This window comes from Paroedura picta, chromosome 1 (assembly GCF_049243985.1).
Source record: "Paroedura picta isolate Pp20150507F chromosome 1, Ppicta_v3.0, whole genome shotgun sequence".
Classification (NCBI taxonomy): domain Eukaryota; kingdom Metazoa; phylum Chordata; class Lepidosauria; order Squamata; family Gekkonidae; genus Paroedura; species Paroedura picta.
In genome coordinates, this window is record NC_135369.1 from 64,495,448 (window position 1) to 64,521,430 (window position 25,983).

Sequence of the window (25,983 nt, forward strand, 5' to 3'; positions counted from 1 at the left end):
TTGTATTTAGGTAACATGGCAACAATACATCAAATTGGAATAGTTTTAGCCAAACAGCATCAAGAATATGTACTTATTCTGTGGGCCAGATGAAATGCACCCGAGAGTGCTCCAAGAACTTTCCGGAGAACTTGCACAACCCTTGTCCATCATCTTCGGGACGTCTTTAAGAACTGAAGATGTCCCGGAGGACTGGAAGAGAGCAAACGTTATTCAGATCTTCAAAAAAGGGAGGAAGGATGACCCAGGAAACTACAGACCAGTGAGTCTGACCTCTGTTGTGGGTAAGATAATGGAGCAGATATTAAAGGGAGTGATCTGCAAACATCTGGAGGACAATTTGGTGATCCAAGGAAGTCAGCCTGGATTTGTTTCCAACCGGTCCTGACAGACCAACCTGGTTTCCTTTTTTGACCAAGTAACAGGTTTGCTGGATCGTGGAAATTCGGTTGATGTCGTTTACTTGAATTTTAGTAAAGCTTTTGATAAGGTTCCCCATGATATTCTGATGGATAAATTGAAGGACTGCAATCTGGATTTTCAGATAGTTAGGTGGATAGAGAATTGGTTAGAGAACCACACTCAAAGAGTTGTTGTCAATGGTGTTTCATCAGACTGGAGGGAGGTGAGTAGCGGGGTACCTCAGGGCTTGGTGCTCGGGCTGGTACATTTTAACATATTTATTAATGATCTAGATGAGGGGGTGGAGGGACTACTCATCAAGTTTGCAGATGACACCAAATTGGGAGGACTGGCAAATACTCCGGAAGATAGAGACAGAGTTCAATGAGATCTGAACACAATGGAAAAATGGGCAAATGAGAACGAGGTGCAATTTAATAAAGATAAGTGTAAAGTTCTGCATCTGGGTCAGAAAAATGAAAAGCATACCTACTGGATGGGGGATACGCTTCTAGGTAACACTGTGTGTGAACGAGACCTTGGGGTACTTGTGGACTGTAAACTAAACATGAGCAGGCAGTATGATGCAGCGGTAAAAAAGGCAAATGCCATTTTGGGCTGTATCAACAGGGGCATCACATCAAAATCAGAAGATGTCATAGTCCCATTGTATACGGCACTGGTCAGACCACACCTGGAGTACTGTGTGCAGTTCTGGAGACCTCACTTCAAGAAGGACGTAGATAAATTTGAAAGGGTACAGAGGGGAACGACAAAGATGATCTGGGGCCAAGGGACCAAGCCCTATGAAGATAGGTTGAGGGACTTGGGAATGTTCAGCCTGGAGAAAAGGAGGTTGAGAGGGGACATGATAGCCCTCTTTAAGTATTTGAAAGGTTGTCATTTGGAGGAGGGCAGGATGCTGTTCCCGTTAGCTGCAGAGGAAAGAACACGCAGTAATGGGTTTAAACTACAAGTACAATGATATAGGCTAGATATCAGGGAAAAAAATTTCACAGTCAGAGTAGTTCAGCAGTGGAATAGGCTGCCTAAGGAGGTGGTGAGCTCCCCCTCACTGGCAGTCTTCAAGCAAAGGTTGGATACACACTTTTCTTGGATGCTTTAGGATGCTTAGGGCTGATCCTGCTTTGAGCGGGGGGTTGGACTAGATGGCCTGTATGGCCCCTTCCAACTCTATGATTCTATGATTCTATAATTCTATACTTATTCAGAGACTTTGTTTCTGTTAATGGTAATTATCTTTATGATCAACAAACATGGGTTTGAAGCATTATATGAGCTTTAAGTACCAATATATGTAGTGTGCTGGAAGATGGTTTCTTTCCTTGTGCTCTATGAAACTACACCGAGACGGTGGTGGAAGGTGGATGTTTGGAATCCAGATTGAAAAGAACCAAATACAGCACAAGGCCTAGGAACTGTGTCACCTAAAAGCCCCAGTAAACCCAGGACCATGAGATATAGGAGGAGCAAGGTCAAAGAACAATACAATTGGAGGAAATAAAATGGTCTAAAATGATTGGTGTAGTGGTTAAGAGTGGCAGTCTCCTATCTGGAGAACTGAGTTTGATTCCCCACTCCTCCACATGCAGCTAATGGGCCAGTCACAGTTCTGACAGAGCTCTCTCATCCTCACCTACCTCACAAGATGTCCTTTGTGGGGAGGGGAGGGTTAGTTAAATTGTAAGCTACTTTCAGGCTCTTTTTGATAGTAAAATGTCAGATACAAAAAATGAGCTCGCTTTCTCGCACTGAGGTAACCAGTAACTGTAAAAGTTGCATCAATAAACATTTGAAGAGACTGAGTCTGCCACTGTCATGCCTAGCATGGCTTCGAGATAAAACTTGTGTGAAATAATCCTTCCTTTCATTTTAAGGGAGTTAGAGGGAATAAAGCAACAATGAATCAGTTAGGGTTTCTCCCTGCAAAGCGCCTGGCAGGCGGCACGGTCCACAGAGATGTTTGATTCTCTTTTCATCTCTTCTTTTTAGGAAACAAATGAAATGAGATGATGACTACCACAGCCACAGCTAAAATAACCGTAACAATTATCTTTAATTCCCTCTAATACATATAAATTTCTTGTAACCAGAAGTTGCTAGAAATCATTTTTATTTGAGAAGATTTCTGTTTAAACTCTTTACGTATTTTGTATGAATTACTGTGGTGTCATCAGAGTTGGAGCTAAAGAACTGAAACACCATGGGAAGGCAACTGTATTTCAACAATGCATTAACTGAAATTAACTATTAAGCCAGTTGCAGCAGCCATTTTGATTGCATGGTGAGTAGAAGGGTAACATTCTAGCCCTGTTACCCAAATAGGAGGTCTTCTAAAATTAATTTGAGAAATTAAGGGGGTAACTTAGGCCCATTCCGCACAAGTTAAATGTAGCAGGAGTGTGGCAAATTGTAAACGCTACTAATTTGCAGTTATACACAACGACGCACACAATCTGCCACACTCCTGAAACAGACCCGCGAAAAATGCTTCGTTGTAGCGTTTCCAGGGAAATCCCCAAAAGTGGATTCACCCTCTGGAAAGCGCTACACTCTTGCACACAATCTGCAACAGTTTCGGAAAAGTTCTGCGCGTTACCATTGTTGCAGATTCAGCAAAGTCCCTCCCCCTGGCTCTCTCCTCTGAACTTCCGGCGAAGCGATCGCCATTTATTTTTCTCAGAGCGAGTGGAGAGCAACGAGCCGGCAAGCCTTCATTCACCCAGCGAGGCTTCTCCGGCTGCAGTCCCTCCACAGAGCTGCTTTAAAGCTCCCCTCAAGTCACCAAGCACAACACAGCCCCGCTTGCAAGTTCCCTTTATTTTTGGCTGAAAATCACGCCTGTGCACGGGGGGGGGGGTTCACTCGAGTGAGCGTGGCAACGATGAATCGGCAGCTTACATGCCAGCTGCCAGCTAGATGGGTCTCTACGTTAGGAGGAAGCAAGAAATCAAGGAATCAAGGCATATTCGTTGCAACGTGTGTTTTTCTTTTTTAAAAAAACTGTTCTTAAAGGGAAAGGGGCTTTCCTGGAGCATAGTAACAACCGCCCATTGGCTGCTCATTTGATTGACGGCCAGGGACGGGACAAAGCATGGAAAAAATCGGTCCCTTTCTAGCGATTTTTGGCAAGACCGGAAACCTGTGGGAAACGATTGAAACGCAACTGGATTCCACTACAAAGGCAGGTATGCGTTACGCTGAATTCCACTATTTTAAATTCTGTTATTTCTTTCTGTAAGCAATTTTCCACATTGATCCTTGTGTGGAATGGGCCTTAGTATCTTCACCAATGTGTATAGGGATTGTTCCCTTAGAAAAACTCAGAATAAACCAGACAGGGGTCAAACAGGAGTGCTTTTTATTAAGGGGAATTAAAGGGGTACAGCAACAAAACACTGAAACACACACACACAAGACTTACCTAAGAAAATAAGGGAAAGGGAGAGAGTATTTTAGAAGATGGCAATGTTACCAGTCATGATGCGAAGAGGTCCAGCAGGAAAGCAACCATCATTTCATGGGAGAAGAAGAAGAAGAAGAAAGACCTATATACACATAGGGTGTATGTATGGTACCAAGCACACACAGAGAGAGCACTGGTACCTCGGGCTATGCTGGTACCCATAAAAAATGAACATTATTATCTCACTTCTAGGGCTGATTCTGCACTTACTTTGTTTATTCTGTTGTGGATCAATAAAGAGATTTCTTCAACCAGGACTGCTTATTGGGAAGCCAACTGGAATGTGACACCATCCAAAACTGCCATTTTCTCCAGGTCATAGATTTCTATAATCTGGAGATCAATTATCTGCAGGCCCCTTGACATCTGCAGGCCCTGCCTGGCGGTTGGCAACCCTACCAGGCACTCGTTCCCACCACTGCCTTGGGGATATCACTCTATTGTGTCTCACTTCTTGCACCCCCCCCCAAAAAAAATTACATCCTCACCCTGGGACATCACTCTAGGAGTCTATTAGAGCCATCACTCTATTAGTGCAGTGACTTCACTTCCAGATTTTCACCAGAAGTGACATTGCACTTTGATGTAATGATGACAGGCATTACAGGCCAGCATACCTTCACTGAGGGGACTTCTACAAGGCTCATAGAATCATAGAATCATAGAATAAGAGTTGGAAATGACCTCCTGGGTCATCTAGTCCAGTGGTCCCCAACCTTTTTATCTCCGGGGACCGGTCAACGCTTGACAATTTTATTGAGGCCCGGGGGGGGGGGTAGTCTTTTGGTGAGGGACATCACTGCCGCCTGAGCTCCTACTCAACTTGCTTTCCTGCCAGTGCTCCTGACTTCCTGCCACCCACTGGGGGTTGCTGCCAGCAGGAACTGTGCAGTGCAATGCCGAGGGGGAGCCCCAGCTATGGCAGCCACCAGAGAGCACCAAAGGTGAGCCAGCGGCAGAATGGCAGGGCAGCCCCTGAGGCAGCAGCCAGGGAGGAGGATGAGGAGGAGCCGCGGCCCAGTGCCAACTCATCCATGGACCGGTCCCGGTCCCCGGACCGGGGGTTGGGGACCACTGATCTAGTCCAACCCCCGGCACTATGCAGCTCTCTCTATGTGACTAAGACCTTTGAAAAAGATTTGCAGTCCTCACATATGTGTGTAGGCACTACACAGGCACTCCAAGGAACACTCGGATGAGGCAGAATATGGTTTATCACCATCCTCTTGCTCTCTTCCCCAAGCCCTTTGCCTCCTCCTTTAGAATGCCTGCAAAGGGGTCTGCTTTGCCTGGCACACCCCCGGGAAAGGCACAGTGTAGAAAAAGCAGGCAACCCTGCCCCCTTCTAACAGAGATCAATGATTAATAATAGGATACAACTTAATGCAAACAGTGAGTGCCACTCCAACACACATATTGGCTCTTGCTTGCGTTTAAGTTCTCCCCCTTTCCTCTGACAAACATTCCCAAGAGCAGGCAATGACCCTCTTGGGCTTTGGGGCACTAAAGGATCTTGAAGTAAATGAGCCTTGAAGAGTAATTGTAAAATTACTGGAAGCAAATGATGCTGAATTATGCTATGGCTTCTACCAGGAGCTGTTTAGTTGATCAGCTGAGGGAATGAAAGGGGCATTCATTCTTTAAGCCCCCAAAATCAGGAAGACAGTTAAACAATGGAAAGGTGGCAGCTGCTGTGCAATGAGAATGGAAAAGTTGAATATATAGCCTCAGCATTTCATGAAGTCCAAGAGGCTGGACAAGAAGAGATAAGGACGGCAGCAGAAATAGTGCTCGGGGCCTGTCAATCTTGCATTGCTTGAGCTCCAAATACAAAAATATTATTTTAGGAAATAGTGCATGAATTACCACAGGGCCTAGAGAACACAGTAGATATGGAAGCCATACAGTGTGCCTTGGCAGTGGGAAGTGGGAGATAGGGTTACTTGAAGTGTTTACAATCTATTTTATCCTTTTACCCTCTTTGCACCCCCTCAGAAGCCCATCTCTTGTTCCAGAAGCCTCAGCATGTTCCTGTTACTTCTGCCCTTGTGACTTCAGCTGTGTCGTTTGATGCCTAAAACATCCTCCCAGCCTCTCCAGGCATCAAGGCCACAACCATTTCAATGAGTGTAGAAGAGCAACTAGGGATGCCAATCTCACCTGGGGATCCGCTGGAATTATAGCATCTCCAGACCAAAGAGATCTGGGCTGATTCTGCACTTTGTTTTTTCCGTTGTCGATCCTGCTGAATTCAGATTGATTTGAACCCATGTCTTCCTCCTCCCCCCCTTCCCCGAATTGAAACAGAAAGTATTCTGCACTTGATCGAGGAAGCTGGGAGGGGATCCAAGTGCAGCAGGGATCCCTGGGAGGGGATCCAAGTGCAGTTCTTTTCCTGAACAAGAGAGGATTGGAGACAGCAGCCTCACAGTGAACGAGAAGGGGGAGGCACAGAGCAGGAAGTTAATTTGCAAAAAGCAGACTTCTACACTAATACTGGTGGCTTTAAACGCCAGTTTTTCAAATATCACGACTTATATCTGCTCCTGGATATCACAGGGAAAAGGTAGGGTCGCCGCGGATCAATCATGCATATTGCAGAGGGAAAATTTAAAGCACCCAAAATCAAAATGGAAATTGAATTCAGTGCAGAGGGGAAGGGTTTATTCGGGCTGGGAGTGGATAAAAAGTAAAGTGCAGATTTGATTCAGTTTCCCTGGAGAAAATGGCTGCTTTGGAGGGTGGGCTCTGCATCATGGTTCTCCACTGAGGTCCCTCCCCTCACTAAATCCCTCCCACTCCCAACTCTACCCCCAAAGTCTCCAGGTATTTCCCAACCCAGAGCTGGCAGTCCTAAAAGCATCAGGTACAGGTTGGTCAAACACTCACTGCTGTTCAGTTGTTTGTGAGCAGATTGAGCCTGTTCATTGGTTTTCATGTATTCATTTAGTACAGTGCAGTACAGCTCAACTGGCAGTCCTTCATTCATATGGATTCAAAAGGAGGAGGAGGAGGGGGGAGGAGGAGGATTAGGGGGGGTTTTGTGTTTTTCTCTACTGGAAGGAGTCTCAAAGAGGCTTAGAATCACCTTCCCTTCATCTCCCCACAACAAATACCCTGGGAGGTAGGTGAGGCTGGGAGAGCTCTGACAGGATTGCTATGTCAGAACAGCCCTATCAGTGCTGTGACTAGGCCAAGGTCACCCAGCTCGCTGCATGTGGAGGGGCAGGGAATCAAACCCGGATAGCCAGATTAGAAGCCACTGCTCTTAACTACTACACCATGGCCCATGAGACCCTAGTTTCTCTCCTTTCCAACCCTTTGTCACTGCTTGCCTGTAAGCAGTCAATTATATACACAAAAAGTGAGCAAATAAATCACTCAGCCCATCATTTTAAAGAAGCACAATACCTTTTTAAAAGCCTGACCATTTGGTGTTTCTTGAAGTCAGTGTTAGCACCAAGCTTATTTTGCACATGTGCATTTTCTCACAGCCACATTGTTTTAGTGACCTGCCAATAACATTGTTTCATAATCTGACCTTCATGAACCTGAGGGAGGATAGATTTCACTTCCTGTGCAGATGCATAAACTCCTTGCAAGTCAAAAGGAAATAAAACTACCATTTCCCCTTAACTTTTCTCCCACTGTATTACCAGACAGTCAGTGTGGTATAATGGTTAGAGTGATGAACTAGGATCTCAGAGTCTTAGGTTCAAATTCCCACTCTGCCATGGTGTCCTTGGGCCAGTCACACCTTCTCAGCCTGGTCTACCTCATAGGCTTTTGTGAGGATAAAAGGGAGGTAAATAAATGGTGAAGTAAATAAATAAATCGGTAAATGAATCATAGTGCTATAGCAATTACACTCCCACTCCAACATACCTCAGAAATCACTCCAGTTGATATGAAGGACTTATGGAAGATGCTGGTGTGTCAAAATAACATTGGGGGAAAACACACAAGACCAGCAGCTCTTACAGTAGACGGAATTTGGAGGACAAACATCAGGCTGCTTGGGAAAGAAGAAAAAGTGGAAAGAGCCACTCCTTCAATTCCTTCCATGAACTTTCCAATGGATATATTTTTGTTAGGTCTGGAAGATTTTGTTCCTTTCATCACAGGTGACAGTATGTATTTTTGTATAATTGGTGGGGATGACATACTGCTATAACACTGGGTGAGTCAAAGCAAAAGGAAGACGAAATATCAGCACCTCTTGTATACAACTATTAAAGGAACCAAATCACACAATTTTAGTTCCTTGGCTCCATCAGCAAATAAAAGGGAGACTTTAATCAAGAAATCAGTAACTGGGAAGAAGAAGAGGAGTTGGTTCTTATATGTTGCTTTTCTCTACCACAAGGAGTCTTAAAGCCTTCCCGTTTCCTCTCGCCATAACAGACACCCTGTGAGGTAGAGGCTGAGAGAGCCCTGATATTACTCCTTGGCCAGAACAGCTTTATCAGTGCTGTGGCGAGCCCAAGATCACCCAGCTGGCTGCATGTGGGGGAACCAGGAATCAAACCCAGTTCACCAGATTAGATGTCCGCGCTCCTAACCACTACACCAAGATGGGAAGGGCAACCATGAAGGAGTAGGAAAAGGTTCTTAAATGTAAGGATGTGACCAAGATCAAGAAATTCATGCCATAGTATTCCTTATTATGAGGTATGGGGTGTGAAAGTTGGACAATAAAGAAGGCTGACAGAAAGAAAGGTGATTGATTTGAAATGTGGTGTTATGAATAATGTGGACTGCCAAAAAGACAAATAAGTGAGTTCTAGATCAAATCAAGCCTGAGCTCTCCCTAGAAGCTAAAATGACCACCCTGAGGCTATTGTACTTTAGTCACATTATGAGAAGACAAGGTGATTCACAATGCTAGGAAAAGTTGAAGGCAGCAGGGAAAGAGGAAGACTCAACATGAGATGGCTTGACTTGACAAGGGAAACCATGGCTGTCAGTTTGCAGGACCTGAGGATAATAATTCACAGAATTGCCATAAATCAGACAGGAATTGACAGCATTTAACACACACACACACACACACACAAAAACCACACACACACACCCATGAAAACGTGCAGCATGGATTAGCCAGACTGCCACTGGAATTCTGCCTGGAGTGTGGGGTGGGGGGAGGGAACTGTTTCCCTCTCTCATATTTTCAAATGGTGGCTGGTATGTATATCTGTGGACACCCCAGTTCAGCCAGAGACAAACTGGATGCACAAAGAGATTAACAGTATTTGAATGTTATGTTCCATTGTAATCCAGTCCTAAACTTGAGGGAGGTTTCCTGTTTGCTTTGTGCCAGCCAGAAGAGAAACCTATCTAGGTGTAAGAGGAGACCTTAAGTTGCCTCTTGTTCGGATGGTTACTTTTTACTGCTTAAATGAAGGTGGCTGTTGTTGACATTGAGTGATAACTGGAGACATTTTTTTCCATCGGAAAGAATCTCAAGAATCTCCCAGTTCCTTTTTCATTTCATTTTCCTGCTGGCTCTTCACATTACCCAGACATTTCATTCAGGATGTGAACAGGAGAAGGAAAGAGCCCACTGGGGGTTATAGCCTAAGATCAGGCTCTCTGTAGCAGAGTTCTGAACAGCATTTTCTGCCTCTCTCTTAAGCAGCTGGGTAAAGGTTTCAAACTGTTTACAAGAGCTGTTTTGCCAAAGGAGCGCCACTAACTGAGAGTAAAGCAGAAGGTGTCACTTTCTCTGCCACCATGGCTCCTTTAAAAGGAATCGTTAAAAGGATGCATCTGATCAAACATGTTTATCCCACCTTCCTCCAAGGAATTCAGGGCATGATTGTCCCTATGAACACACATGAGATTGCTTTATACTGAACCAGACCCTTGGTCCTCCCAGTCAGTATTGCCTGCTCAGACTGGCAGCAGCTCTCCAGGGCCTCAGGCAGAGGTCTTGCACATCATACAATGCCAGATGTTTTAATTGAAGTTATGAGGGATTGAATGTGGGACCTTCTGCATGCCAAGTAGATGCACTGCCACTGAGCCACATCCCCTCCCTATTTTGGAAGAAGGTCTAAAGAAGAAACTAATATATAAATAGAACACACACAGCCCATTACATTTTTAATTCAGTACACTATAAATTCACTAACCGGTTTGGGCCAGGATACTTTCACTAGCCAGTCTGCCATATCCTGCACTATCAGTTCATGCGAACAGGTAACACTGAATTGTTGAAAATGAAGGCAATGGGGAAGGAGCCTAAGAATAAAGTGGGATCTAAATGATACAAAGGTCTTGAAAGATCCAATTGTATCATATAAAGATCTCAACTCATGCCATTTACATTTTTCCTTAAAAGCCACCCCTTCATTTCCCCCTCCGGATGCCAAGTTCCCCCTCTTGGGGCTTCCAGACTTCCTCAGAGCCTGACACTAAGAGCTGCCAATAAGGCTGCAGGAAAAGATCCTGTCCCTTTAATAGGGGCTTAATGTGTAGAAACGAACGGCTGAAGGTCTTCATGGCAGGGAAGTAAATATCACCACCTAGCTAATAGCATTCCATTAAGCCTCTATTAAAGGGACAACACATTGCCCTCTATATGCGTTTGTTTGTTTATACTTCAATTTATATACCACCCTTCCCTAAAAGAAAGGCTTGAGGCAGTTGACATAATAATAAAGCCCATAAAACATGATAAAAATCCCAGTATTAACCCCCTTGATGGCAAAAAACTCCCTCCCCCCTGCCTGCTCTACAGAATCTCTAAAACCAAATCTCCAGGGAGAGTTTCCTAAAGGGGATCCTGATGGCCCTGGTGAGGGGCCCCAGATCGTCCTTATCCTGGCCACAACCCAAAACCTGGTGGTAGAGTTTCATTTTGCAGGCCCTACAAAATTGTGAAAGCTCCAACAGGGCCCATAGCTCTCCCAGGAGCTCATTCCACCAGGTAGAGGCCAGGACCAAGAATACTCTGGCCAGGGTGAACCTCCTTCAGGCCAGGGACCTCCAACAGATTCATACCTGCAGAGTGCAAGGCCCTGCGGGGGGCATAAGTAGATAGGCAGTCCTGCAGGTATGTGGGGTCCAGACCACAGATGGTTAAAACCTTGAACTTGATCCAGGCTGCATATGGGTCCTCCAAGATGTCCCAGTTAGGACCCTAGCAGCCACATTTTGCACCAGCTGCAATTTCTGGATCAAGGACAAGGGTTGGCCTGCATAGAGTGAGTTACAGACATTTATTTATTTATCTATGTATCTATTATTTTTATATACCACCCTCCCCAAAGGCTCAGGGCGGTTCACATAAAACAGAAACAATATAGATAACTTAGATTAACAATAATGAGGTGATAACAACAAGCAACATTGAACATTAGAAAAATATGGAAAACATTATTTTAACTCATACTGAAAGCCCATTGGGTTGGGCAGAATTCTGATGGGTGCCATAGGAGGGAGGCTCAGGAGCTCCCTTTTTCAGGTCCTGCAGAATTGTTCAAGTTCCATCAGGGACCTGATCTCCTCTGGGAGCTCATTCTACCAGGTGGGGGCCAGGATGGAGAAAGCTCTGGCCCTGGTTGAGGCCCTGGAGGTGACTATTGCATGAAAAACTATAGCCAAGCAGTCCAAGAACAGGTAGTGCACTAGAAGCTTTGCCTGGCATAGATGAAAAAGCACTGTGCATATTACTCCCATGACCTGGGCCCCCATAAACATGGAGGCATCTAGGACCGCTCCCAAATTGCTGGCCAAGGATGAGATGTTAAGTTGCACCACAGACAAGGTGGGAAGGTGCACTTCCTGATCTGTACCTTTTATGCCCAGCCCCAGGACCTTCATCTTGGAGTGGTTGGGCTTCGTGACTCTGCTTTAACCATCCAGCTACGGCTTCCAAACATCTGGCAAATCTATCTGGGAGGGAATCCGGGTGGCTGTCCATCAGGAGATAGAGCTGGGTGTCACCCACATATTGGTGAAAGCCCAGCCCAAAGCCCAAGACCAGCTGTGCCAGAGGGTGCATAAAGATGTTGAATAATATGGGGGATACAACCGCTCCCTGAGGAACCCCACAAGGGAGTTGGTAGGGACATGACAACTCTTCCCCCAGAGCCACCCTCTGTGTCTGGATCAAGAGAAAGGAGTGCAGCCACTGAACAGCTGTCCCCCAAATCCTGGCCCCAGTGAGATGGCAGGCCAACAATTCATGGTCAACCATGTAAATACTGCTGACAGATCTAACAACAAGGGAACAGCCAAACCGCGCCTATCCAGCTGGAGCCAGAGATCATTCATCAAGGCAATCAGCACTTTCTCCACCCCATGGCCAGGAAGGAAGTCTGACTGGTATGGATCAAGCACCAAAGTATCCACCAAGAATGCCAGGAGCTGGTCCATGGCAGCCCTTTCAACCACCTTGCCCAGAAACGCAAGATGTGAGACTGGGTGGTAACTGGTGGGGTCCCACAGATCCAGCCATGGTTTCTTCAGTAGAGGGCAAACCACTACCTCCTTCAGCACCTCTGGGAACTCCCCTGTAGTCAGAGAGGAGTTGACAATCTCTCCCAGAGGGCCTCCTATCCACTGGTCACTCCTATCTGCTTTTCGCCCTCACTGACCCTAACAGCTTGTCCACTTTGGCCTCAGAGAGCCACCTGAAACCATTAAACGTATTCCCCCATGACAGCCAAAGGGCCTCCAGTTCTCTTTCTATATCAATCATGGCAGGAAGATCAAGACAAAGTGACAAGAATTATCTGCAAAAAGCTTGCTAATGCCTCACAGACAAGTTCCAATTGACTAACATTTTGGTGCCCTTCCTTGAGGGCAGTAAGTGACTGAACTACGCTAAATAATTGGGCCAGGAAAGAGCTCCCAGACGCAATATAGGCTGCATAAAACTCTCATTTAGCCACCTTCACTGCCATCTCATACCCTTTCATAAGCATATAATAAGATGTTCTTGCCACCTCATTGCGAGTCTTCCTCCAAACTTGCTCTTGTCATCTCACAGCTCTCTTCCTCTCTTGTAGCTTCACTGTATACCAGGGAGCTAGTTTGATGTGAGGTTGGAGAGGACGTCATGGAGCAATTTCTTCAATGGCGGTCGGCAGACAGGACTGCTAATCCTCCACTAGCACTGCCAACAAATTGCCAGGCAGTATCAGGTCCCACAGAGCATTCAGGAATCCAGTTGGATCCATAATTCTCCATGGGTGGGCTAAAATACTCCTGCCGCCTAAGCAGGGAGGGGCTGATACCCTCAGCTGTGCCTTCAGGGCATAATGATTTGACCATAGGTCAACATCAGTTGCCATCATATCCACTTCTACCCCAGCGCCAAAGATCAAGTCAAGGGTGTGGTCAGCAACAAACTGGGAGAACTCTAGTGTCAGCATAGCCAACACCAGGTCTGAATCAGACCCAGAGGACGGTGAATCAGTATGGACATTGAAGCTCCCAAGTCTTTGGTACTGCAACATCCAGGCCATCAACACCTCCAGGAGGCTCAACATGACAGCTGGTGGAATGCAGAATGGTTGATACACTAACCAGATGGCTACATTCTCCACCAAGCCACATTCAATGCTGACACACTCCACTCACAAGATCAATGGTGCCGGGAGAGCCCTGAAGGAGAAAGCCTCCCGGATCAGGAATGCTGCCCCACCTTCCCATCCAAGGAGCCAAGACTGATGTAGGACCAAAAACCTAGGTAGCACCAGATCTTTCAGGATGACTGTCTCGCCCTCGTTCTCCCAGGTTTTGGTCACACACACCAGGACTGACCTCTGCCTTGAGAAATATTCTCGCAGGGTGGAAGACTTATTGTCATCAATCTGGCATTGCACAAGATCATTGTCAGTTCCTCCCTAGCCACTACCCTCATATTTCTGGGGATGGTTTGGAGATTAGAAGTGCAATGAGCATGTCCAGGCACCCGGCTGTGAGGTCCCCATAGTCAAGGACTTAGTGGAACTCTATAGCTCCCTGCTCTTCTGTCCCAACTCTGACCACCACGATATCTCCCTTGGCCTACTATTGTTGGGATCCCCAGCCCTGATTGTGCCCCTCTACTAGTTCTCCCTCCACCAGGTAAGCTTCCCTGCATTGTTCCAGACATCCCAATTATCTAGCCCCAGACATTAAGTGAACTAAAATTATACAACCCCCCCTCCAACCCTACTCACTACCCACACAACCTGCACCACCCCTCCCTTTCAACTACAACAGTCTAGCTAATTAATTGGTCCTGGTGGGACCCCCTCCTAAGATCCCACACTCAGAGGTGCTCTCTCAAGAAGGATTTCCCCCCTGGTCTACCTCAAGGCTAACTTTCTAATCTGCTCTGAGTCTACTTGATCTTCAATAGGAAGCTCCATAGCCCACTGAGGGACATCTGCTGTTCCTCTCCTCACCACTAGATGGCGCTATGGCTCCTCCATTCCACTTCTCTCCTTGCCTCAGTAAGGATTGCAGTAGTTCTTTCCACAGGTTGAAAGCCCTCATCCCTCCCTCTGACATCGCTCCAATGAGGAGATCCTCTTCCTCATCTCATTCCTTCCAACACCAGGCAGATGAGCTTCCATGGGTCTCTGTCTCGACCACTTTGTCACATTAATACTCCAAGGTGGTGTCAGCTGGTCGATTCCTCACCAGTGTCCTACTGCCATGTGAGTGTCCAGGGCACTCTGCTCCTCCACCTGGATTGTTGTTATTAGGGGTGTACCCATGGCTGGCTTGTCTGGCTCCCAAATCTCCCCCAGAAGTCTTCATACTGTGTATCCAGGAGGCCCACGGCTCCTCTGCTGTATCTCCACTGAGTTGTTTCTCACATTGCGTCTTCATTGTAATCTACACGACTACTGCTGAGCCTCCTCACACTTCAGGAAAGTTCCCACACCAGGTCAGTTGTATTCAAGGAATTGGTCTGCTGGAGTGGCTCATGGCATGGAGTGGCTTCCATGGTCTCCGCCTGTACTGTTCTCTTGCGTTCGCCCTGGTACATGCACTCTGCTTTCCAATCCTCATATCTGGTCACTACACTCAGGCAAGTCCGCCGGCTCCCACGGCCTCTCACCCTGTTCCGCTTCTGAGATTCTGGTGCTTTTTAACAGCCAACTGGATCTCAAGTTCTCCCTCCACCACAACATCTGGAGCTTACCCATCCCAACATTCCCTTTATAAAAATTAAATATCGCAATCTAAATCTATGAAAAATCTGAGGGTGGAACGTTCCCTCCTCACCACCATCTAACTACCATGTCTGCCAGAATGCAATGGGCCTGCAATGGGCCTGAGGAATGGGTGTGCATGCAATGGGTCTGAGGAAGTGTGCCTGTGCATAAAAGCTTGTCCCTTGAATAAATCTTTGTCTTAAAAGTGCCATTGGACTCAAATTTTGTCAAGTGCGCCATGTGCATGAAGTTCACATATAGCTAGGGCTGCCATCTCTGGGTTGAGAAATGCCTGGAGTTTTTGGGGGGTGGAGCCTGGGGAGGGTGGGGGTTGGGAGCTCAATAGGGCATCATGCTATAGAAACAATCCTCCCAAGTAGCTATTTTCTCCAGGGGAACCAATCTTGGTTACGTAGAGATAGATTGTAATAGCAGGGGATCTCTAGGTACCACATAGAGGTTGAAGATCCTACATATAGTATTTGCAGAGATTATTGCTTTTCATGAGCACAGAACACACAAACTCACAATAGACACTTTTATCATGGACATATATCCCCAAAGCCTCCCATATATCAGCAGACCCCAAAGCTTTTATGCAGCATATTTAGCGCTCTGACACAGACATTATTTTCAACTTTGCTGGAAAGCTCAATCCTTGCAAATGGAAGATCCATCTCCAAGTTATGTGTACCTGTAAGATATAATGCTCTGCTCTATCTCTCATGGCAACAACGCTGTTAGCAAAAGCAGCAGAGCCCTGCCCGAATGGAAAATATGAATGATCTAAAAAAAACCTTTGGTAGAAAGCCAAGCCTAACATGTCTGCACCTAGTGCCCTGGGAACTTAACCCAATCCAGCAAGTTCACCAAGGTTAGGCTGCAATGCAATCCCTATTTGCCTGTCTTTCTAGCTGTAGCCTCTGGAAATCCTAATCCTTTCTATACAGAAGAATACAGCAGCACTGGAGGACATGACAGAGGCCAACCCACAGCCATACAATTTCTGTATACATTGTGCAGCATGTTTGTATACAGTGTGCAGCATGCTGGCCCAAGAACTTTTGCAGTTGTTCAGATCACGTTGTCCAGTTTCCTACTGCTTGGTTATTTTTAGCTAACTAGATATTTTAGTTAATAACAAGGAAACACATGGGCCAGATGTTAGAGAACTTGCTGGTAATCTGAGAAATATGGTGTTTAATTCCTTGCTCCATTACTGATTCGATACAGTGTGACAAATGGGATGGCAAGAACAACTCTTAGAGTGACAGAACAGGAAAGGAATGACCTGAAAGCCTTTCCAGGAACCATCTAGAGCAGCTTATGCAGAACAAAAGGGCTGAAGGGAAAATCCCACAGTAAAGGTCTCTGGGTGTAGGAATAAACTGGCCCCTGCTGCAGAACTGTCCTTAGGGGTTAGCTTGAATTGCAGAAATATTCCCCCAAAGTTGATTCAGCCTATTTCAGGAAGATGCAGTTTTATACCTTGGCTCATTCTAGTCATATGGGGTTTAAAGACTTTCATGACCTAGGAACCAAATATCTATGGTCCCGTCTCTTCCAGCATGTACCTTTCTGGCAGTTCTGCTCTTTGGCTCATAACCTGTTTTTATTATTATTATTATTATTATTATTATTATTATTATTATTATTATTATTATTATTATTATTATTATTATTTGGTTTATTTCCCACCACTCCCTACAGGCTCGTGGCGGGTAACAGTAGTCTTAAAATCCCCTGTTAAAACCCTTGTTAAAAGACTATAAAAATACCCAACACGGCAGAAAATAATACCAGTCTCCCCTACCCGAACAAGGGCATTGGGGGATGGAGGGTGATGATGACTACTTCAAACCCCACAGGGGGGCAATGTTCTTCCTCGCCAATCCCAGCCTCAACCATAGACCTGGCGGAAGAGCTCTGTTTTACAGGCCCTGCGTAATGTTGACATCTCCCGCAGGGCCCGCAGCTCACCCGGGAGCTCATTCCACCAGGTAGGGGCCAGGACAGAGAAAGCTCTGGCCCTGATTGAGGCTAGGTGTGCTTCTCTGGGGCTGGGAACAACCAGTCGGTTTTCTCCCGCAGAGCGTAGAGCCCTGTGGGGCACATAGGGCGACAGGTGGTCCCTCAGGTATGTGGGTCCCAACCCACGTAAAGCCTTAATGGTTAGAATCAAAACCTTGAACCGGATCCGGACAGCAATTGGCAACCAGTGCAGCTGCCTCAGCACCGGCTGGATGTGGGCCCTCCAAGGTGTGCCAGTGAGGACCCTTGCAGCTGCATTTTGCACTAGCTGGAGTTTCCGGATCAAGGACAAGGGTAGGCCCGCATAGAGCGAGTTACAGAAATCTAATCTGGACATGACTGTTGCATGGATCACTGTGGCCAGGTGGTCAGGAGACAGGTAGGGTGCTAGTAGCCGGGCCTGGCGATGGTGGAAGTAAGCCTGGCCCGCTACTCTCTTGACCTGCACCTCCATATTCAGAGAGAGTTGCGCTCCCGCCAAGGTGGGTAAACGTGCTTCCTGTTCCTGCCCCCTTCTTCCCAGCCACAGGACCTCTGACTTGGAGGGGTTGAGTTTCAGGCAACTCTGCTTGAACCATTCTGTCACTGCTTCCAAACAACTGGCAAATGGTTCCGGGGGGGAGTTCGGGTGGCCGTCCATTAGGAGATAGAGCTGGGTGTCATCAGCATACTGATGGCAACCCAGCCCGAAGCTCTGCACCAGCTGGGCCAGAGGGTGTGTAAAGATGTTGAACAAGGTGGGGGAGAGAACCACGCCTGGAGGGACTCCGCAAGGGAGTATATAAGGACGCGAGAACTCTTCCCCACCATGACCCTCTGGGTCTAGTCTTGGAGGAAGGAGCGTATCCAGCGCAAGGCTGTGCTTCCTATCCCTGTGCCGGCAAAGTGGTGGACTAGGATCTCATGGTCCACGATGTCAAAGGCCGCTGACAGGTCCAAGAGGACCAGCACGGCCTATCCAGCTGGTGATGGAGGTCATCCAGCAGGGCGACCAATACCGTCTCCACCTCGTGGCCAGGACGGAAGCCAGACTGATATGGATTGAGTGCCATCTTGCAAGCAGTCAAGAATAGAGTTGTCAACTCCCTCTCCAGGTGGGCCCTGGAGATCTTCAGGCCCCTCCAGTTCCCCTGGAGAAAACAGTTTCTTTGGGGGCTGATGTCTGTGGCATACCCTGCTGAGGTCCTCCTTGAGCCCCACCCTGTCCAGGTCCAACCCACCAAACTCTCCAGGAACTTCCACACCCAGACTTGACCAACCTTCTCAAAAAACTAGATACTTTCTTCATTTTCCAGTAGCTTTACAAGATCTCCCTTTCAAAATAAAGGAATAAAATATTAGGCATACTATGAAGATTCACCCTTGCTTCAGAAAGAGAACATCCTGGAACTTTTGGGTACTCTCCTACCCATTATCCCTGGAGGCAGGCTGACCTTTCTGGGAAAGAAGGAGGCGGCCACCATCCTCAGTACTGAAGACTTCCATAGTAAACATATGCATTGTGTGCCCCTTTGGGTTAGTCACCTCTATCCGTTACAAAACACTGCATTGGTAATTGGTGACAGAACAATTGAACATGACACAAAAACAACAACATCAATAACAGGATGAAGCATAACAAAGAACTTAACATCTAGTGTCTGTAGAAAAGATGGCAGTTGATGCCCCCCCCCCTTTATGGACTCACTGAATATTGTCTAGTGACTGTTCCTAAGGGGGGGGGGGCTGCAGAATGTCTTCCTTTTCATTATAAGTCCAATATTTCATTTTCATTTGAGGATAGGAAGATATTCTGGAACATTTGAGCATTCGTTTCAAAGGCTGTGGCTGTTGCTGCATTATGGACTGAGTGAGAAATAATGCCCTCAGGAATCCCCAGAACTTGAGATGAATAGGCTTCTGAAATACATTCTCTGATCCATTTTCTCAGCGTTTCTTCTGTGACTTTCTTATCTTTGACAATTGGATGGTAAGCCACGAACAAACAAATACTTTGCCTAATATAAATATGAAAGGTACAGCTCAGGTCTAGTGAATACCAGTTCCTCCTTGGATATAAAGGGTTTGGACAGAAAGATGGAAGATCAATTTCTTGTTCTCAATTTTAAAAATGGAGAGAACCTTTGGTCTAAAAGTTGGATCAGGTTGAACTACCACCTTTTTCTTAAGGAATGTGCATAGTCCTTTGGTAACAGATTGGGCACCAAGTTCTGAGACCTTCCTATCTGAAGTCACTGCTGTGAAGAATAAAACTTTCAGAGAAAGAAGTTTAACAGATGTTTCCCTGTGGCAATCAAAGGGAGCTTGGGTCAAGGTCTGTAGAGCCTCATGAAGTTAACAATGAATCACTGTAGGGTATAGGAATGTTGCTCCTTTTAGAAAGTGGTTAAACATGAGTTGCCTGAATAGAGGAAAACATTCTAGCAGAGGAAAGACTAAACTGAGACCTGTCACCTGCCTTTTTAGAGTGAAGTTTTAAACCTTGGGCAAGATTGTCTTGCAAAAAAGCTGTAACCTGAGGAACATTGGAGTTCCTTGCTGGGAAACCTTTCTTCTTACACAAGGTTTTCCAAGTTCAGTCATGCACCCTGGATGTCAACTGATTTCAATGTGCTAACATTGTTTGAGTGACAAGTTCCAAGAAACACTCTTTCAGCAGAGCTTCCCACTCAAGAGCCATACATTCCAACAGAGCTACCCTGGATTTAGATGTCAACAAGGTTATTTGAGATTGAGCTGACTATTTTTGAAGTTTATTAGAAAACTGTTGGCCATTTCCGCATGAGGAAAATGTTCCTGGATAGCCTTTGCCTATTGGTGGCATACTGAGCCGCCTACACATATCAGCAACATACAGAGTCTGTCAATTAGCCAGGTTGTGATTTGGCCATTTTTAACTCACAATTTCAGGAATCGAGAAAAGTGGATTTACCACCCTAAATCGCCGGGGTCTCCCTGTCTACAGGGGGTGGGGGGACTAGCTATCCCATGGAGTCTTTGTCTCACATGCTGAGAGGGAGGAGAGTCCCCTCTCTGCAGCCACTACTGGCTGCTAATGCCACCCTCCGTCTGACACCTTATTGCTCCTCTCAGTTCTTTCTGCATCGCCACTGCTGCTGATCACCACACCATCTTGGAGCATGCTACATCAATAGCACAGAGACAGCAGATGCCTTTCTCCTCCAGCCACTGCTGCAATAGCTGTGTAAATGAGCACTGGGAATTGCTCACCCCTTTCCACACTGGACACCCATTCTGCAGCGACACGCAGTGCGCACCTTGTATCCACTCACAGTCAATAAAGCTGTATCATGAATAACAGGGAGGGGCGCCTGACATGCTCTGCTGCTGTTGCCCCCTCATGCTACCTCCATCCAGTCACTATTTCTCAGCCTAGCCTACTTCCCAAGGTGGTTGTAGGGATAAAATTGAGTAGAAGATAATGAAGCTACTTACTTTGGGCCTAAGGGGACCAGATTGTAACATTGGTAAAGCAGGACACCATTGACCAGGGGGGGGTTCTTGAATAAAAATTTGGTCTATATGGAGCAACAAAAAATTGCATAGAATGCATAGAACGCAAATATAGTATTGTAATATATATTTTTAAATTTCAACATAAGTACAATTTGCCAGGTACCCCCAGATGTCCCTCCAAAAGTGGGACAATCTGGTCACCTTATTTGGGCCCCCACTGAGGAGAAAGGTCAGTGTAAATCAAATGAATCCATCATCATCTGAAGTTCAAAGTTCTGTGCATCGGTTGACATACTGCATAATCTTAATTGTGGACATTTCAAAGCCTTCTTTTCACTAGATATACATTTCTTTACCCAGGTGGGATTTCTTACAGTTCCATATATTAATCGTCAGAGAGTTTGCCATTTTTTGAATCAGATCCTATCCCCAAGCAGTTTTCTAGAGCCCACTGCATTTCTCCCCACAACGGGCATTAATACTCGTGGACTAAATAAAATTTGGTCTTCGGCAGAAATGGAAAAAAGTATCCATGAGTTTAAGGTTGTAGTAATCCTATATACATGGGAATGAGCCTCACTGGATTTAGTAAGACTTCCTTCTAAAGAAATACAATTAGGATTGGGCTGCATGACAGTTCACCATACAATGGTTTTCCCTGACTAACTTTTGAAATTCAACCAACAGACTTTTCCAAGTCTTAAATAACATTTCCTTGGTTTTGCAACTTTCCCACTTTGCAACTCATCTACTTTTGTTGACTAAATAATCTTTTAAAAAAATTAGAAACTGCAAGGGAGTAAGAAGAAAGAATTACTTTAGCAAGCTATGCTCTAGAGCTAGTAGCATTAACAGCTCATTCTCTTCATTTCTTTGACCCACACATAGCTGAGAGACCAATTAAAATTCCACGCCCAGAAGCGCCACACACAGAGGGTATTAGTCATGGGAGTTGCTCACTCCACACTTGTGTTGAGGATTTTTCCTCGTGCATTCATCAGCACGAAATCCCTGACATCTCTGTTGTTGCTGGACACGTTTCGTTTTCTTTCAGCTCTTCAGAGGAATCACTCTGCAAAGATCCTTTTCCTCCTCATGTTCCCGCCCACCTCAGAACGGCCTCAGCTCATTTGTCAACACTTCCCACCTATGACAGCAATCTCATCTTCAAGACAGAGCTTCATGTCAGCAAGTATTAGTAATGCAGATTATCAGGATAAGACTACTAATCGGAACAAGCACCTCCAACTCCCCCATTGTCAAATAAATTACATAAAATGATGATGTTTACTTATTCTAAATATTATTCTGTCAGGTAAAAGGGAGGGGGGGACAGCCAGCAAGATGAATATTAATTTACAGGGGGGAGGGGTGGCTCAGAAGAAGAAGAGATTGTATGTCAAAGATTCTGGGTTCCATCAATGTTTTCTGCAGCTAAAGGATTTTAAGTGGCAGGGGTTTCAAAAGACCCTTCTGTGCCAGCCAGCCAGTCAAATAAGACAATACTGAGGTAGATGGAAGAATCCTATCAAGGGTGATGAGTGTAAAAGGCACAGATCCCGATTAGAAAAGGAGTCAAGTAAGGAATCAAGCAAAAGATGTGTCCTGGCTCCTTTGCTCTTTAATCTGTTTATTAATGATATAGTGTAGAGACTAGTCCATCCACAATTTGTAGCACTCTCTAGGCCAACTGTATGTGGATAATATGGCCCTTCTCTCTTGACTAAAGGTAAAGGTATCCCCTGTGCAAGCACTGGGTCATGTCTGACCCTTGGGGTGACGCCCTCTAGCGTTTTCATGGCAGACTCAATACGGGGTGGTTTGCCAGTGCCTTCCCCAGTCATTACCGTTTACCCCCCAGCAAGCTGGGCACTCATTTTACCGACCTCAGAAGGATGGAAGGCTGAGTCAACCTTGAGCTGGCTGCTGGGATTGAACTCCCAGCCTCATGGGCAGAGCTTTCAGACTGCATGTCTGCTGCCTTACCACTCTGTGCCACAAGAGGCTTATTCTCTCTTGACTAGAGTCAGACTAAGTAGGCTGCTGGATAGATTGGGCGATTACTGCCGGGTGGAAGCTTTAGCCATCAACTACCAAAAAACAAAAGTCGTTGTCTTTCAAAGAAAAGTGAAAAGATTAATGGGGAGCATACAGGGCACTCAAATTGAGCAATGCAAATCATTTCAGTACTTAGGAGTTTCGTTCTCTGAGACCTGTCCACGTTGTATCCCTACAAGCCTCAGCAATAAAGACCTTGGGGGCAAGCATGAGATTTCACCATACAAAGGGGGGACACCTCAAAGACCCGGCTATCAAACTGTTTACAAATAAAATCACCCCCAGTTTACTGCATGGCATTGAAGTTTGGGGTAGGAAGGAAAAAGCACTCAGCGACTTAGAATCTAATCAGAACACCTTTATGATACCTGCCTTAGCTCTTCTCAAGGAGCCCCAGCCACTTTGATGAGGGCAGAGCTCAGACATCCCTCTTTAGGGCCTGTGCTCATCTAGTCCTACTAAAATGATGGAAGAAAAATATGCTGTCTACTACAGACTCTTTTAGCCATCAGTGCTTTAACTCTGCCATAGAAGCTTTCTGCCTTCATAGATGGTATTATTTCACATTACATGGTCCCAGATGACTTATTAGCAGAACCAGGAAATAATAAAGAGAGTGGGTTTTCCTCCAAGATGCCCTGTATCTCGTTAATATAAATGTGAGCAAGCTAAGGGTCGTGTTTTCGGCCCTGAGATTTCAGTCAATGCCCTCTTCTGTCTTGACCAGGAGATATGCTCAAGTTCTTATTTCACAATGCCCTCATATCTGCCGGTACCCAATAATTGAAGATATTCCACACTGTGTACCTTACATAGATCCAAGGGGGTCACATTTCTAAATAAAGCTTTTCCAGGGGTATTTTCTTCAGCTCATGATAAATTAAGGTATCTGCTTTCTGATACGGATCTGCTTGGGACAGAGAGGGTTGCCACTTTTGCATTGTCCACAAGAAAGATTCGAGCCGGGATTGTGGCAAATACGATGGACTATCTGAATGGCTGATGAGCAGAATGTATGGGTTAAATATAATTTTTTACTTGATAACTGGGATAGATCTGTGTTTGTTTTGGACAATTTCACTGTGTGTTTGATCTGGCGACGGCTTATGACCTAGTATCAACCTATCTTCATAGGGCTTGGTCCCTCGGCCCCAGATCATCCTCGTTGCTCTCCTCTGTATCCTTTCAATTTTGTCTACATCCTTTTTGAAGTGAGGCCTCCAGAAATTTCCCAAACTGTTATTGGGGAGAGGCGGTCTATAAATGGAATCATAAATAAACAAATAAACCCAAATAAACTCTCTTGTGTCTTCCTGAAGCTCAAGGAACAGATGCTAGTGCAGCTTTGAGAGATGAAGAAGTGGTCAGCAAGAGGGGCTTTTCTGAAGTAAGAGACAGCAAAGCAATTAAGCAAAAGGAGAAAAAGTTTTATCTCTTATCTCCAAAAGAAAGAGGCAGGAAATAACAAAATAAGCATTTCCACATTAATCTTTGTAAAAATTTGCTTTACAAATAAAATGCATTTGGTCCTTCAGTTAAAAAAATTTACAACTAAATTTCCTTTGGCTAAAAAACAAAAAAACAAAAACCTGTCTATAGTTTTCCATGTCTTTCTTCACCTAATTTTCTTTTCCCTCTTCAATTAGTGTATCATCCCTTACCTGCTCAGCTCTCTGGGAGCTTCAGTTTCCAATGCAGACTGTGGAAACTTCCGATGGAGAAACACCTGGGGCAAATTCTCATGGGCCTCTCAGCAGGTAGCAACCATCCTTGTCAGCCAAGCCATGCTGAATTCCCACTGGGGCTTGCTCAAGCTGAAGGGAAGGCATGCATGCCCATGGCACACATCAAGGGCGACTTGGGTTGGCTTGAGGCAGGCTGCTGTGAGCATTCATAAAGCTGTTCTGGCAATGGTATGCCAAGAATTTCATCTACGCTGAATTTTATCTGTTTGACACAGTCATGACTGCTGGAGCCAATGTCAGACAAACTCATGAAGAAATGACCACAATTCTCCACAATATAACAGCCAACTTCACGCTTCCTTTACTCAAAATCCTACTTAAGTTTAATCAGCAGCCTTTAGTCCCAGGAAAATATATTCAGGATTGCACTGCTACTCTGTTTTTATCCGTTTTGATTCCAAAGGGGGAAATGACCAAAGGCATCTCTCTGTTCCGACTTTCATCCAGGCCCATTTCCAATCTTATTCTTTGCAGCTACTTCTAAGGTAGTGTTTCCGAACAAACAGCAGCAACACTTGCATTTGCTTTATTAATCCACAAATACTACGATCAATAATGGGCTTGATATGCTACGTTAATTTCAAAAACACAGGAAGGCATGCTGCAGCCTTTTACTGAGTTCAGCTAGTGTTCTCCCAAGATCAACATTGTCCACTCTGGCTGGCAAGAGCTCTCCAGGGCCTCTTTCATATTACCTGGGAACCTGCTGCATGTAAAGTGGATATTCCTCCACCTCCCTGACTATATAAATGTGCAATAACTTTGTTTTAGTGTAATGCCTGGTTATAACCTGGGTGGTTAGGGCACATGTGGACGAAAACTAGAGCTATGAGTGATAGTTCACTATCATGGCTGCTGGTGTGGCAATGACCACAAAGCAGGTTCCCTTCAGGCAATGCCACCCTGAAGGTGTTTTCCAGGGGGTTTCAGTCTCAGGCCCTGAAAATGTAAACCTGGAAAACTTTCCGTTTCATTGTGACTGCTTGACAATGCATTTTGCAGATAAAATTGCACACATCTGCAAAAGTTGTTTCCATGGCACAAAAAGCTTCACTTGCAAAACTTCAATTGGCCCAAGAGGGGTTTGTCTGACCTCGGCCAGGGCCAGGGCCTTTTTGGTCCTGGCCCCAACTTGGTGGAATGAGCTCCCGGGAAAGCTGAGAGCCCTGATGGATCTGTTACAGTTCCACAGGGTCTGTAAAACGGAACTCTTCCGCCAGGTCTATGGTTGAGGCCCAGTGCAATTAATATCTGGGGCCCCTCCCTGGTTTGCCAGTACATCAGACTCCCTTTGTTGTCGGGAATACAGTTTGAGAGCTTGGGGGAGGGGGGCAGCTAGTGTTTTTACACCACCAAAGAAGTTTATAATTGTATAGTTTTATGGGGTTTTATGTGCAGTTTTGTTAGAAACACCACCAGCCACTCACAGGAGTGGTGTGATATAAATCTAATAATAATAATAAGAAGAAAAATATAAAGTGACCTCTGTTGGTAGAGGTGCCTGCACATGTTGTATTTAAAAAAACGTTGCAACCACTGTGCGTGTACTAAGCAAACAAAAAAAATGTTTAAGGCATGACATAGTGGGGTCAGATGGTGTGTGTGCATATAATCAAGGAGA

General features: G+C 45.6%; 1 protein-coding gene across 4 annotated transcripts in view; it reads right to left on the minus strand.

Moving 5' to 3' along the window:
- The window catches only part of LOC143839266 (uncharacterized), a 69,247-nt gene extending 44,725 nt beyond the window's left edge, over positions 1-24,522 (minus strand). For 2 of the 4 annotated variants that reach the window (XR_013231679.1, XR_013231678.1), the window contains exon 1: positions 24,279-24,522. The gene's annotated coding sequence lies outside the window, so the exon portion shown is untranslated. The remainder of the gene's footprint in view (positions 1-24,278) is intronic. The other 2 variants (XM_077341084.1, XM_077341074.1) reach the window with 1 other exon arrangement.
- Positions 24,523-25,983: the final 1,461 nt, after the last annotated feature.